Source organism: Cryptomeria japonica, chromosome 5, assembly GCF_030272615.1.
Source record: "Cryptomeria japonica chromosome 5, Sugi_1.0, whole genome shotgun sequence".
In the NCBI taxonomy this organism is placed as follows: Eukaryota; Viridiplantae; Streptophyta; class Pinopsida; order Cupressales; family Cupressaceae; genus Cryptomeria; species Cryptomeria japonica.
In genome coordinates this window covers 561,736,385-561,752,862 of record NC_081409.1, presented here as the reverse complement: position 1 = coordinate 561,752,862, position 16,478 = coordinate 561,736,385, and positions in this window count along the sequence as shown.

The window sequence follows — 16,478 nt, the reverse complement described above, 5'->3', positions numbered from 1 at the left end:
CTCTTATATAAGAGTCATTTTACAACTTTCCAAGTCGGCTTACAATAATTTTACAATAATAAACAAAATATATTAACAACAAAATTCTTGTCGGCTTCTATGTCGGTGCCAGTGGTCTATGTGTCGGTGTAGAATCTAACTTTGCTGGTGCCGGTGGATTTCCTTGCCGGTGTCGTAGGATTGTAAGGTTGCCATCAATGACAAAACCTTCAATCACCTACAATGTCTCATTGGAGTGTGCAATTGCCAACACATGGATGATGTCATCTTTTCTCTTTTATGTGATCACTCATGTTTATGTAATGGCATTGGTCTTTGTGTCCTAATTAGTTGTTGAGACATTTGAGCTTGAGATCTCTTCAACTAGTTAGTTTGTCGTCTTGTGTCTTGTTCTTGTCATGTGTCTTTTTGCACTTTGTCTTTGTGTTTTGTGTGTATTGTGCCCTTTTTTTGTGTTCTCTTGCATATGTTGGCATGAGTTGAGACCCTAAGATTGGGGGCTTTTTGCTCCTAAATATTAGTGGTGTCTTATACTCCTTGTGGTTTTTGCTCCACTTCTCTCATCTTCATCTCTCTCTTTTCTTCTACTTTACCAACAATAGTGGCATAAGCCATACTCCCGCTAAAGTGGGGACTAAATGTAGTGTCATAAAACTATGATCCATGCAATTTTAACCACATTTTGAGTCCTCACCTTGGTGACATCATCTCCTTCCCTTATCGAGACCTAATTCTACATTTCCAACCCTTCTCTCTTCTTCCTTTATGTCTTGTGTCTTCTTTAGACCCTGTACGGGCCCCAAAATAGGGCAAGACAAGGGCATGGTACGCCTCTCCCCACCTCTTAGGGTGGTCCTATGTACAGGCTGTCTGATCTCCTATGCATTTCTTGGCTTTAGGATTTGTTATTCCTCTTTGTCGGCCTTTGGTGGTTGAAAATTAATTCTTAAAGCATGTATAAAAGGGAATTCAATACCCTCATTCAAGGACATATGAAAAGAGAAAGGATAGATAGAGAAAATAAGGAGAAGATACAAGATTTCAAGGTCATCATCAAGTATTCAAGCATTCAAGTATTCTTCATTCATCAATTGGAGCAACATTACAACATTCATTTGCAAGCATGTGTGTGTGTTAGGGTTATGTCATGTTACATTCCATTTCATACAACATCTATAATTACATTCAAGAAGTAAAGAAGTCATCATCAACAAGTTGCAGATCTACAAGGTATACATCTCCATTGTTACATTCAAGTATTTGCAATTACTTTCTTTCTAGGTTGATTCCTCAACCGGGGTTTGACAGAGGCAAACACCTATCTACAAACCCCCTTTCTTCTCTTTTCTATGTGTAGGTTGCAGGTGTGCAACTGTAATTACAAGTTTGGGCTTCATTTGCAGAGACAGAAGAACCCTTTTTATTTTGCAGATTTTGTGGTGGACCATGTGCATTCCCTCCACGGTCCCGATGACTTTTCTCCAAATTCATAGGGCAGATCTGTGTTAGTCTAATTAGCTTAGATTCAAAGTTATAACACAATCCTAAACTGGTAGCTCCTCATTTCACTCATTTCCTCTCTCTTTTCCACATAGTCAACAAGTCAACTTTCTCATTTACAAAAGAGGGTAAATCACACTTCAACCACTTGCAATCCACTCAGAATTCACATCCTTGTTTCCCTCAGATTTGGATCTAGAGGATTCAACCCCTCTTTTGAATGTAAAGTTCTTCCCATTTGAAAATCCTCCTAGTGGCTTCCTTTCTCTCTCCTAGGTGGGGAGTCACTAGGATCCAATTTTCCATTTTATAGGTTCAAATTGATGAAATATGTACTTGTGATATAAAAAAAGAAAATAGAATCATACCATACATAGATGTGTTGATTGAGTCTGATAAATAATCCTCTGATGAAGAGCATGATGTTCTAGATATGTTCATTGAATTAGTGAGTAGAGGGATGGAGAAGTGTTTAAAACAAAGTATACCATCATAGTCTATATTGTTAAAAGATTGGTGTAGAGTACACAATAAAAATCATCCTGAGGGCCAATGTTTCTTATGTCTAACCATTCTAGATAATATGAAAAGTAGAAGGACATGTTGACTCAAATTAGAACATTATTTGACACTGAAAAACTCTAAAATTGAAATTCAGGAAACACAGAAATGAAAAGAATATGAAAATGTTGAAATGTGTAAGGAATTACAAGAAGATAAAGTTGATGAGAGAAATATTAGAGAAACTAAAAGGGATGGATGTGACATGTGGACTTTAAATTTTGATGGATCAAAGTCTAAACAAGGTGTTGGAGTTGGAGTAGAGTTGATAAGTCCTAAAGGGAAATCTTCCTTAGTAGCATATAGACTCTAGTTTTAATGCACTCACAATATTACTGAATATGAGGCCTTGATACATGGTCTATTGTTAGCACTAAGAAAAGGTGTCAAGATATTGAAAGTGATGGAAGACTTTGATTTGGTTGTAAAGAAAGCAAGGAATCAATATGTGTGCAGGTACAAAAGATTATCGAGTTATAGGCACTGAGTTTGGGACTTGATATAAGGGTTTGATTTCTTTAATATTGACCAAGTCCCTAGAAAGTTTAATAAAAGAGTAGATGCTTTAGTTGTGGCTGCTAGTACTTTGGAACCATTGGAAACATCTAAACTAAGGAAATTTATAGTAGAGATGGTACATGTGCCTTCCATTCTAGATAATGTTACCAACCTACAAGTATTTGAGGATGACCATCACATCAAGGATTTTATCACCAATTCAGTATCTTTGAGGCATAGATTATAGATGAGACTGATCCTTGGGAAAAAGGACTAGAAGAAGGCTCTAGATATTCAAAAAGGAAATAATATTACTAAAGGTATAATAGAATTAGAGAGATTTGCCCAAAATAGAGGGAGATAAATGTGAACCATATAATCTAGGATCACCGGAAGACGTAAAAAATGTGTTAATTGGGAAAGTTTGTACTGAAGAGGAAAGAAAGGGCATAGTGCAAGCACTGAAATATTATGGGCATACCATCACATGGACTTGGGAAGACCTGAAGAAATATGATACATCCATCATAACTCATACTATTCCATTTAAATTTGACACAAAACCATTTTGACAAAAATAAAGACCAATCAATGCTCTTATAGAACCACTGATTCAGAAAGAAGTGTAGAAACTATTGTTAGCTTGGATTATATTCCCTGCTAGACATTCAACCTGGGTAGCCAATTTGGTTCTAGTCTAGAAGAACATGTTAGATAGTTCAATTAACCTGAAGACAACTGAGAGTGGGGGGGTGAATCAGTTGTCACCAAATTACCGGAACCTTAATAAATTAAAACTTTAATACCCGAACACATAAGATCAATATAGGAATACATAAACCAATTACTGAAATAGTGGATATACCAATTAAGCACAAACAAAAATTAGAGGATAGATACCAGCCACATGACACCAAGATTTGTATGCAGAAAACCCGATAAAGGGAGAAACTATGGTGGGAATCCTACCCACAGTCAGATAATACTTTATAGTAAGTATGTGTATAAATTTGTTAGTCAGTTCAAATAACCAGAAGACAACTAAGAGGGGGGGTGAATTAGTTGTCACAGATTAACGGAACCATAAGAAATTAAAACTTTAATACCGGAACCCAAAACATTAATACCAGAATGCTTAAACCAAATACTAGAATAACAGTTAAACCAATTAAGCATAAATAATAATCACAGAATAAATACCATCCACATGACACCAAGATTTATACGTGGAAAACCTAGTAAAGGGAAAAACCATGGTGGGAAGCCTACCCATAGTCAGATAATACTTTTGTAGTAAGTATGTGAAATACAATTGAGGGGCCTACACTTGTAGGAAGGCCAATAGCCTAGAGCGCACTGCACATCACAAAAGGAGTCTCACTGACTATAATAAATCCAGACTACAATCCGGAGAAGTCTTGAACTGCAAAAGATAGCATCTCCTATGCCTCAGTATAGTTCTCATTAAGCTCAATACCATAAGACTAAATCCTCTTACATAAACCAATTTGATCTCTAATGGTTGACCAAATCCTCTGCCTGAATGAAATTATATTATTCGCACATTACATATCTATTTCCCATTTCTATATCTCTACCATATGATCTACAATGAGATCTTGCATCATATATACAAACCCTCGGCCATAAAAAATCAGGTCGGCCACCAGACAATAAACTAATTACATAATTACAAAACATGTCAGCCTTAGGCCAAACAAATAATATCCAACACATAAGACATCCCAGAAACACATCGAGAGGTTCAATCTGCATGCTTCATTAAATTGGTCCATAACCTAGACCAATCGAGACCCAATATAGGTCCACATGCTACAACAATTATCTCCATTCGCCAAGTCTCGAACATGATCACCAACAAAATCTAAACAATCCACCAAAAGTTGTACCAACACCACTTATACAATTCATCAAAAGATCTTCATCAAAATATTTGCCGATGAAACCCTCGCCGGAACCAGAAACCAAGCTTCTAAGAAAACAGGATAGCATCCAATCACCAAACTAAAACCAACTTACTGAATATGAACATGAGTATCATTAATAAGCCAATTCCATAACCAAATCAGATTAGAGCCTACTAGATCATGTCTGATCCAAACCAACCAGAAACTACTCAACCTACCAAGACCAGAAGGGTATTGATAAAGCATCCAAATAGGTAGTGTTGGCATCAATGAAAAAACATCAATGCAACACATAATCAATTCTACCAAATGACCAACAATCTCCCCCTTTGACATTGATGGCAACACTAGATGTGAAATTCCATCTAAGTACCAAGAAATTCCAAACAAGTCTCCCCCAATGGAAGACAACCAGCAATCTCCCATGTACAAATGTAACAATGAAGTTATGAAATAAAGACCAAACTCCCCCTGTGAATGATATCTTTGTAAAGCTCTAAATTATACATATATCTCTCTCCCTTTCTTTTCCTTTTTCAAATCAAAATCTCTCCCCCTTTGACATCAATGCTAGAAATCTGACAAAAATATCAAAGCAAAAACATAAACTACTGAAACACAAAGTTGACTACTCCCCCTAAGAAGTAGCATCCCCACATCGGTGTCAGAATGAATAGTATCTCTGATAATACATATTAGACTGATTCCAAACCACATCAATCAGTTTTCTATCAGAGGGGCACAAAACCCTAATTTGTCTCTAAAGTACTCAAATGATTCCTTGGGCAAAGGTTTAGTGAAAATATTTGCAATTTGCTCTTTAGTGTTCACATAAACCAGTCTAACTTCATTTGCTTCCACCTTTTCCTTCAAAAAGTTGTACTTGATAGATATGTGCTTTGTCTTAGAATAAAATACCGAATTCTTTGATATATCAATAGTAGTAGAGTTATCACAGTAAATAAGTACCGGTCCATCACAATCCACCTTTATATCCTTCAACATTTGCTTCATCCATAAAACTTGTGTATAGTTAGTAGCAGCAACAACATACTCAGATTTAGCAGTAGATAAAGTACATGATTTTTTCTTTCTAATCCATGAAACCAACTTCTTTCGAAGAAAGAAAGCTCCACTGGAAGTACTTTTCCAGTCATCGACATCTCCGGCCCAATTAGCATATGTATATGCACATAAAGTAAAGTTATCATCCTTAGCGTACCACAAACCATATTCTAATGTACCTTGCAAGTATCTAAAAATCCTTTTCACTGCACTCTCATGGTTCTCTCTAGGATCACTTTGAAATCCTGATACAATACAAACAACATTCATTATGTCAGGCCTAGTCTGGGTCAAATAAAGCAGACCTCCAATCATAGATTTGTATCTTGTAGGATTTACTGGTGCAGAAACATCTTTCCTTGTCAATTTTTCACTTGTAGCCATAGGAGTACTTACCGGTTTAGAATCTCCCATACCAAATTTCTTCAACATTTTTTTAGCATACTTAGTTTGACAGATGAAAATACCTTTGTCAGTCTGAGTAATCTACAAACCTAAGAAATATTTCATCTCTCCAATCATAGACATTTCAAATTCTTTCTCCATATTCATAGAAAATTCCATGCATAAAATATCTTCACCTCCAAAAATAATGTCATCAATAAATACTTCAATAATCAGTATATCATCATCAGTGATTTTATAATATAAATTATTTCCAGCATTACCCTTAGTAAAACCAAGCTTCAAAAGATATTTATCCAACCTTGCATACCAAGCTCTAGGTGCTTGTTTTAATCCGCATAAAACTTTCCTTAACCGGCAAACCATGTTTGTATTGTCTGATAGAGAAAAACCACCAGGTTTCTCAATATAAACTTCCACATCAAGATCCCCATTCAAAAATGTGCACTTAACATCCATCTGATAAACCTTGTACTTCTTATGAGCAACATAGGCAAGAAATAATCTTACAGCTTCAATCCTAGCTATAGGTACAAAAGTCTCTCCATAATCAATTCCTTCCTTCTGAGAATATCCTTTAAAAACTAATCTATCCTTATTCCTTATAAATTGACCATCCTTATTCAATTTATTTCTACAAACTCATTTAGTTCCAATAACATTCTTATTTTTAGGCCAGGGAACCAAAGTCCATGTGTTATTTTTCTCAATCTGATCTAATTCTTCTTCCATAACTTTCAACCAATATTCATCTTTACATGCCTCAATTACTGATATTGGTTCAGCTTGTGAAATTAAACATACCTCATTAGTTGTCAGTATTCTTCTTGTCATTATTCCATTGTTCACATCCCTAATGATCTGATCTTTTGAATGATTCAATCTCACATACATAGGAGTCCTCTGACTCTCTATTCCTCTTCCCTCTTCTTCAATTACTGTAGAATTTTTTGATACTGTTGAAGTAACTATTTCAACACTCTATTCCGGTAAAGGTGCTACCGGTTTAGATATAATCATTTCCACTACCGATTCCTTCTCATAAACATTGATTTGACCTCTATTCATCTCATCTAGTTTGAAATTAGCCCTTTCCACAATCTCTTGTTATAACATCTATATGCCTTTCTTTCATTAGAATAACCAAGAAATATGCCTTCATCACGTCTAGGATCAAATTTTCCATTAATATCATCTCTCATGATATAACATTTACTACCAAATATTTTGAAATACTTAACTATAGATGTATTGCCAAACCATAATTCATAAGGTCTTATAGGTTTCTCCTTTGATATGTACTCTATTGAATGTATAAACCGTTGTGCTCACTGCTTCTCTCCAGTAGATATGAGGTAGAATAGCTTCCATCATCATTGTTGTAGCAACATACTAGATAGTTTTGTTCTTCCTTTCCACAACTCTATTCTGCTGAGGTGTCCAGGGAGCAGAAAATTGTCTCCTTATACCATGCTTCTTGCAAAAATTATTAAACTCACTGGATGTAAATTCTGTACCATGATTTGACCTCAAACATTTAATCTTCAATCCTGTCTCAGTTTCCACTTTAGCCTTAAAGATTTTAAACTTTTCAAATGCCTCAGATTTCTCCTTTAGAAAAGTTACTCACATCATTCTAGAATAATCATCAATGATTAGCATGAAATATCTATCACCTTGAAAACTTTTAACTCTACCAAGGTCACACAAATCAGTATGAATAAGATCAATAACATCATTAGATTTATCTTGTATACTCCTAAAAGAGTTTCTAACCTATTTACCCATTTGACATTCTTTACATACCAGATTATAGGGCTTCACAATCTTAGGTATATCTATAACTGCCTTGGTTGAACTAATCTTCACAATGCAATCAAAATTCACATGACACAACCTTTTATGCCATAGCCAACTCTCATCAATCTGTGTCATCAAACATGTCTTCTCACTAGATTTCAAATGAAATATATTACCTTATGTCTATGTACCGATTGCAATCTCCAAACTAGTTCTGTTAATGATTTTGCATTTTCCATCCTTGAACTATAATTGAAATCCCTTATCCATCAATTGTCCTACAATCAAAAGATTATGCCTTAAACCTTCAACATAATAAACATTATCAGTATTGTTCTTACCATCCAATGATATAGTTCCTATTCCTTTGATCATACATGCTTTGTCATCTCAAAATCTAACCAGCCTGCCATCATATTCTTGCAAAGATAGAAACTTTTCTTTATCTCTAGTCATATGATGTGAACAACCGATGTTAATTACCCTTTCATCCTTGTCTTCAATTTTAGCAGCATGTGCCTTCTCTTTAGGTACATTCTCTTCCAGTGCTAGAATATCTTTCTTGATAGCCAGGAACACCCATTGTCTAAACCACTAGCAGAGTCTTTTGTCAGTTCATCATCATAATCAGTAATGCCTTCCTTATCCTCTATGTAACATGATTTATCTTTATTTTTCTTGTACTTATACTTGTTCTGATATCCAGGGTTAGGCTTAAAAGATCTTCTAACTCTTTTTTCAAATCTTGAATTCCTTTCAAGACATCTACATGCAAAATGACAAATCTTATTACATGCAAAACACTTAAAAGGTGTTTTTCCTTCATACTTACTCCCTATGAGTCCTTTAGGTACTCTTCTAGCAAATAGTGCTTCAAGTTACTCAAATTATTCATCTTCTCTCTTCATATCATCCAATTCATTTTCATATAAATCTTTCCAACCTTGCTTACTGGTTGTTGATGTAGATGCATGAAAAGTAGGTTCAATCTTCACAACTCTAGAAGGTCCAAATTCTTCAAGCTCAAAAGCAGATAGTTTCCCAACCAAGGTATCTTTGTTGACCGATGTATTAGCCATTATTCTCAACTCATTAATAGTAGTAGCCTTCATCTTGTAAGTCAGTGGTAGGGCTCTCATAACTTTAGAAATAATTCCATCTTCACTTAGAGTTCCACCACAGCATTGAATTCCCATAACAATCTCATTTACCCTTTCCATGAACGTAGTAATCATTTCATCTTCTTCCATCTTTAGGTTTTTATATCTCACCTAGTAACCATCAAGTTTAGAAATCTTCACTATAGGGTTACCTTCATTAAGAGTCTCCAACTTATCCCATTTAGCCTTTCCAGATGATTTGTTGGTTAATATCATTATTTTTTGATCAGAAAGTGAACACAAGAGGGCTTCTCTTTCTCTACAATCATTATCAAGCTCCTTATCTAGGTGTGTTGGAGGAGGATTTCCAAATGCCAGATTATAAGGTGTGACACCATTCTGTGTGATCTCCCAAATCTCCTTGCCAAGACATCTCAGATGAGTCTCCATCTGAATCTTCCATATTGTGTAGTTTGTTCCATCAAGCCTAGGAATATCTCTCTAAAAAATAGCTCCAAATGAACTGGGTGAACTTGAACTATTAGTCACCATAGGATCTTCCTCAAGCAGTTAAGATTTCTGCAGAGAGGACCAAAGCTCTGACACCAATTGTTAGACAGTTCAAATAACTAGAAGACAACTAAGAGGGGAGCGGGGTGAATCAGTTGTCACAGATTACCGGAATCATAAGACATTAAAACTTTAATACTGGAAACCAAAACATTAATACCAGAATCCTTAAACCAAATAGTGGAATATCAGTTAAACCAATCTAGCATAAACAGTAATCATAAAATAAATACCATCCACATCACACCAAGATTTATACATGGAAAACTCGGTAAAGGGAAAAACCATGGTGGGAAGCCTACACACAGTCAGATAATACTTCTACAATAAGTATGTGAATTACAATTGAGGGCCCTACACTTGCAGGAAGACCAATAGCCTAGAGCACACTGCACATCACAAAAGGAGTCTCACTGACTACATACAAATTCAGACTACAATCTGGAGAAGTGTTGAACTACAAAAGATAACATCTCCTATGCCTGAGTACAGTTCTAGTTAAGCTCAATACCGAAGGACTAAATCCTCTTACATAAACCCAATTCGATCTCCAATGATTGAAAAAATCCTTTTCCTGAATGATATTACATTATTTGCACATTACATATCCATTTTCCATTCCTATATCTCTACCATATGATCTACAATGAGATCTTACATCATATATAAAAACCCTCAACCATAAACAATCAGGTTGACCACCACACAATAAACCAATTACATAATTACAAAACATGTTGACCTTATACCAAACAAATATTATCCAACACATAAGACATCCTGGAAACACATCGAGAGGTCCAATCCACATGCTACAACAATGATCTCCATGCATCAAGTATTGAACATGATCACCAACAATGTCTAGAAACTCCACCAGAAGCTACACCAACACCACTTATGCAATTCATCAAAGATCTTCATCAAAAGCTCTGCCGGTGAAACCCTCCCCGGAACTAGAAACCAAGATTCTAAGCAAATAGGATAGCATTTGATCACCAAACCAAAACCAACTTACTGAATATGAACATGAGTATCATGAATAATCCAATTCCATAACCAAATCATACCGGAGCCTACCGAATCATGTCAAATTTAAACCAACCAGAAACTACTCAACCTACCAGGACCAGAAGGGTGCCAAGAAAAGCATCCAAACATCTAGTGTTGGTATCAATGACAAAACATCAATGCAACACATAATAAATTCCACCAAACAACCAAGAAAATTGAGGGCCCTGAACTTGCAGGAAGGCCAACAACCTAGATCACACTGCTCATTACAAAAGGAGCCTCACTGACTACATAAAAATCTAGACTACAATCTGGAAGAAAGAGTGAACTACAATGATAGCATCTCCTATGCCTGAGTACAATTCTGGTTAAGAAAATTACCAGAGGACTTAATCCTCTTGCATAAACCCAACTCAATCACCAATGATCAACCAAATTCTCTGCATGAATGATTATTATATTATTTTCTCCAATATCATCCTATCATAGCCTACAATGAGATCTTACATCATATATATACAAACCCTCGACCATAAACAATAAGGTCAGCTACTAGATGATAAATCCTACTACATAAGTACAAAACATGTCTTCCTGAGACCAAAAAAATAATATCCAACCCATAAGCCATCCCAAAAACCCATCGAGAAGACCAACCAACATGTTACATTAAGCTGGTGCAAAACCTAGATACAACTGGACCCAATTTAGGTCCACAAACTCTAAAGCAATGATCCCAATCAGCTAAGTCTCGAACATGATCAACATCAACATCCTGAATCTCTACTAGAAGTTGCACCAATACCACTTATGCATAATATCAAAAGATCTTCAACAAATCTTTGCCGGTGAAACCCTCACCAAATCAACAAACCAGGCTTACTAGCATATAAGATAGCATCCGATCACCAAATCAAAATCAACTGATTGAACATGAATCTGAGTAGTATGAATAGAAGATCTAAGCCAATTCCATAAGTCAAAGCATACTAGAGTATACCAGATCATCATGATCTTACTAGCCAAGAACCAAACAACCTACCAGGACCAAAAGGATACCGGTAAAGCAGCCAAAGCAGCTAGTGTTGACATCAATGACAAAACAACAATGCAAAACATAATCAATTCCTCCAAATGGCCAATAGAATAATGGGGATATATGATTGTGTAGACTTTAGAAAATTGAATAGAGCCTCAAAGAAGTATACTTATCCATTACCATCTCTAGATGAGGTGTTGCAAGTTGTTAATGGTTTCCAAATGATGTCTTTTTTAGATGGATTTCCAAGGTATAATCAAGTTATGGTCGAAAAGTAGGATAGGCTAAAGACTGCATTCACTACTAAATGGGGAACATTTTCTTATGGGGAACATTTTCTTATAGGAGAATGCATTTCAGACTTATCAACATAAGGGCAACGTTTCAGTGATCTATGGATATTCTTTTCTAGGATTTAATAGGGAAGTACATCATATTATATATGGATGATCTTATAGTCTTTTTAAAGAATAGGGCAAAACACATACAAGATTTGAGAAAAGTTATAAAGAAATGTTAATAATATGGCGTATCATTGAATCCCAATAAATGTATGTTTGGAGTAACTGAAGAAAAGTTGTTTGGACACATAATTTTAGAGGCAAGGATATCCATCAATCCTGATAGGGTCAGTGCCCTGATGAAGTTACAACCTCCAAATAGTAAGAAAGAACTAAAATAATATTTTGGGAAGATCAATTTTTTTCTACAAATTTATAACAATTCCTTCCTTCTGAGAATATCCTTTACAAACCAATCTAGCTTTATTCCTCACAACTTGTCCATCTTCATTTAATTTAACCCTGAAAACCCATTTAGTTCCAATAACATTCTTATTTTTAGGTCTAGGAACTAAAATCCATGTGTTATTCAAGTTTATATTTGATCTAATTCTTCTTCCATAGCCTTCATCCAACACTCATCTTTACATGCTTCAATTACTGATACTGGTTCAACTTGAGAAATTAAACATACCTCATTAGCTCGCAATCTTCTTCTTGTCATCACTCCATTGTTCTTATCCCTAATGATCTGATCTTCTAAATGATTCAACCTTACATACTTAGGAGTCTTCTGAATATTTGTTCCTCTTTCCTATTCTTCGCTTATTGTTGAATTTTTTGATACTGCTAGAGTAACTAGTTCAACATTCTATTCTGGTAAAGGTGTTATCGTTTCAGTCTTGATAATTTCCACTGCTGATTCTTCCTCATAAATTCTAATTTGACTTCTATTCAGTTCATCCACCTTGACTTTAGTGCTCTCCACAAATCACTGCAATCTCTGGTTCTGATTAATTAAAAATAGGTTTTTGGTAGGAATCTGAACCTTGATTACATAGTAGGAAAAATAAAAAAGCATTAAAGTGACTAGAAATAACAGTGCCTCAACACCCATACAAAGATGAGATCCTAGAAAAACAAAAAGGGATCACAGTCAAAGAGAACAACACAAGACAACCAAAGGACAACACAAATACATCACCGAGACAGCACAAAGACAACACCAAGACAGCTAGATATTTCTTATAAGTTCTTCGGCATGAACCACCATCTACTTCATATTGACCGTAGAGTTCTTCATATCATCGAGCTCTTTTTCCTTGATGCCCACCTGTTTTTGGGTGTTGGTCCTTGTTCTCTTTTCATGACCTGTCTTCTCTATCTGTTCCTTCTCATCTTCCTTTCCTTTGATCTGAAATTTGTTTACCAGCATGTTAACATGATGAATAGTGGCCTTAAGGATCTGGAAATTTTGCTCAGCAATCTTCTTCACAGTTAACTCCATCTTATCTACTCTATTGACTAGGTCGTTCAAAAGACCTTTATCATCTCTGATTTCTTCCAGCTCCTTCACCTTCTTTTCTATTTCTAGAATTTTATTGACCATTGCCTCAATAGCTTCAGCCTTATTAATAGCCACCATTAATTCTTTGAAGTTCTCAGAGAGAGGCTTCTCACCTATGGTTTCCCTTTTGATCATATTGAGATCAGTCGCCAATTTCTTTCGCCATTTTGCTTATGACCTCACATAAACCCTTGATACTATCATTACCTATGGCTCCTTGGGAGACATTTTAATTGCCCCTATTGTTCTCCTGATCTTCATTCTACATTCTTTGTGTGTTTAGGTTCTCCCTGTACTCAGCTTCCTGCATTTCATCTTCCTCCTTACCCTTGTTCTTGTCCATTTTTTCAACCTCAGAGTCCTCATCAGAAGAAATAATAATCTTCCTTTTCACCTTATTTATCCCCTTACTGGTCTTCTTACTCATTTGGGTTTGCTTACCCATTCCCTTTCTCTTCTTACTCATTATGATTTTATCATCAAAAGACTCCTCCTCAAAGTCCGAGAGGTCAAAATCCACAACAGTTCCCTTGCTCTTTCCCTTGGTCTTCCCCATGTTGCTAAAATCTTTAAACTCACCCTCACTTTCAGAATAAAGATTGAACCCACTATCTTCACTTTCAGTTTCATCATCCTTAATTTGTTTTCCTTTGCTAATGGGTTTCTCAATAATTTTCCCTTTCAACATCTTATAAACTAAAACCATTAAACCCTAGTGCAGGGCATGATCTCTTTGAGAATCCTTCTACATTTCATGAATAGTATGATCCATAGAGCATGCAAGATGGTACAACAAGCTAACCTTATCACCATGGTGGAAGTGGTTGAGCAACACTAAGTGATTCCCATAGGCCCTTGTAAATATCCCATCCAGAGTAATGTAGTTGATAGTAGAAAATAACACAAACCTCCATGGCCTACAAATGTGCATAGGGGAATAGAAGGGATTATCAGCCTTAACCAATTTCCTTCTTTCTCCATATGTGACAGGAAACCTATCTGTGGCCTTGTTAGACACACTTCGATCTATATAAAATTTCATACCATCTTTCACCATACCCGTAGCTTCTGCAATGACATCCTCATCCACTTGCATCATCTGGGTGCCAACAAGAATCTTACCACTCTTCCAATTTTTTATGAAGTGCTTCATGACAGTAGGGTCTTTGCCACAAAGCCTTTCCATAAAAACATTCAAACCTCCATCTTGAAGAGTCTCTCATACTCCTTTGTTTTTCTTCCAATCTGAGCAAGAGGTCGGTTCAAACCTCTTTTTATTGCCCCCCATTTTATCCTTGAATTCCCAGTTCTTCCTTATCGCAACTTTGTTATTTTCTCTATGAAAAACCTAACAATTTTTTTATTGTTATGCCAAGCCACCCAGAATTCATGCCAAATAAATATGATATGACAGATAAAACAAGCCTCACCCCCGTTATGATCAATCCTATACAAGTGAGAATAAATCATTAGAGATTATTATTAGTTAAGACACGTTGTTTCATCTGGATCCGATCCAGTTCAATCAATGACTTCACCTCACACTTGAGATTACTCTCACCATAAAGGGTAATAATTTTGTCAGAGCTACAAGCCAGGTTGGCAACCCAGTCAGCATATTTGTTAGCTTCTCTATATGCATGTGTAAAAATACATATTTCAAAGGTTTTACTTATATCCTTAGCAGTTTCAATGGCATTGTGTATAGACCAAGAAGGAGGGAAAACATTATTCAAGCAGTTAATAATGTTCAGAGAATCTCCTTTAACCCACATGACTTTTGTGCAATTTGATTCTTTAGCAAGAACCAACCCCTAATAAGCAGCAATGGCCTCTGCAACATGATTGGTCTGGTGACCTATCATTAGAATAACATCTATATGCTTTGTTGTCATCATTAGAATAACAGGCAATGGCCTCTGCAATCTCTTGTTATAACATCTATATGCTTTTCTCTCATTAGAATAACCAATAAATATTCCTTCATCACATCTAGGATCAAATTTTCTAATGAAATCATCTTTCTTGAAATAATATTTACTACCAAAGATTCTGAAGTACTTAAGGTGTATTACCAAACCATAACTCATAAGGTGTCTTACCGGTTTCTCCTTTGATATGAACTATGTTGAATGTATAAACCATTGTGCTCACTTCTTCTCTCTAGTAGATATGAGGTAGATTAGCTTCCATCATCATGGTTCTAGCAACATCCAAGATAGTTATGTTCTTTCTTTCCACAACTCCATTCTGTTGAGGTGTCTGAGGAACAAAAAAATGTCTCTGTATGCCATGCTTCTCACAAAAGTTACTAAACTCACTGGATGTGAATTATCCACCATGATCTGACCTTAAGCACTTACTCTTCAAAGTTGTCTCAGTTTCAACCTTATCTTTAAATATTTTAAGCTTTTCAAAAGACTCAAATTTCTCCCTTAGAAAAGTAACCCACATCATTCTAGAATAATCATCAATGATTAGCATAAAATATATATCACCTTGAAATTTTTTAATTCTAGTAGGACCACAAAAATTAGTATGAATAAGATCAAGAACATCATTAGATTTGTCTTGTATACTCTTAAAAGATGTTCTGACCTATTTTCCCATTTGACATTCTTTACATACCAGATTATAGGGCTTCACAATCTTAGGTATATCTCTAGCTGCCTTAGTTGAACAGATCTTTACCATGCAATCACAATTCACATGACATAGCCTTTTATGTCAAATCCAACTCTCATCAATTTGTGCAATCAAACATCTCTTCTCACCAGAATTCAAATGAAATATATTACCTTTTTTTTGAGTATTGGTTCCAATCTCCAATCTAGATCTATTAATGATTTTGCATTTTCCATCCTTGAACTGTAATTGAAATCCCTTATCCACCAATTGTCCTACTCTTAAGAGATTATTGCTTAAATCTTGAATATAATAAACATTATCAGTGTTGTTCTTACCATCTAATTATATAGTTCCTCTTCCTTTGATCATGCATGCTTTGTCATCTCCAAATCTAACTAGACCGCCATCAAATTATGGCAAAGATAAAAACTTCCTTTTATTTCTAGTCATATAATGTGAACATCCACTGTCAATTACCCATTCATCCTTATCTTCAATTTTAGCAGCAAGGGCCTTCTCTAT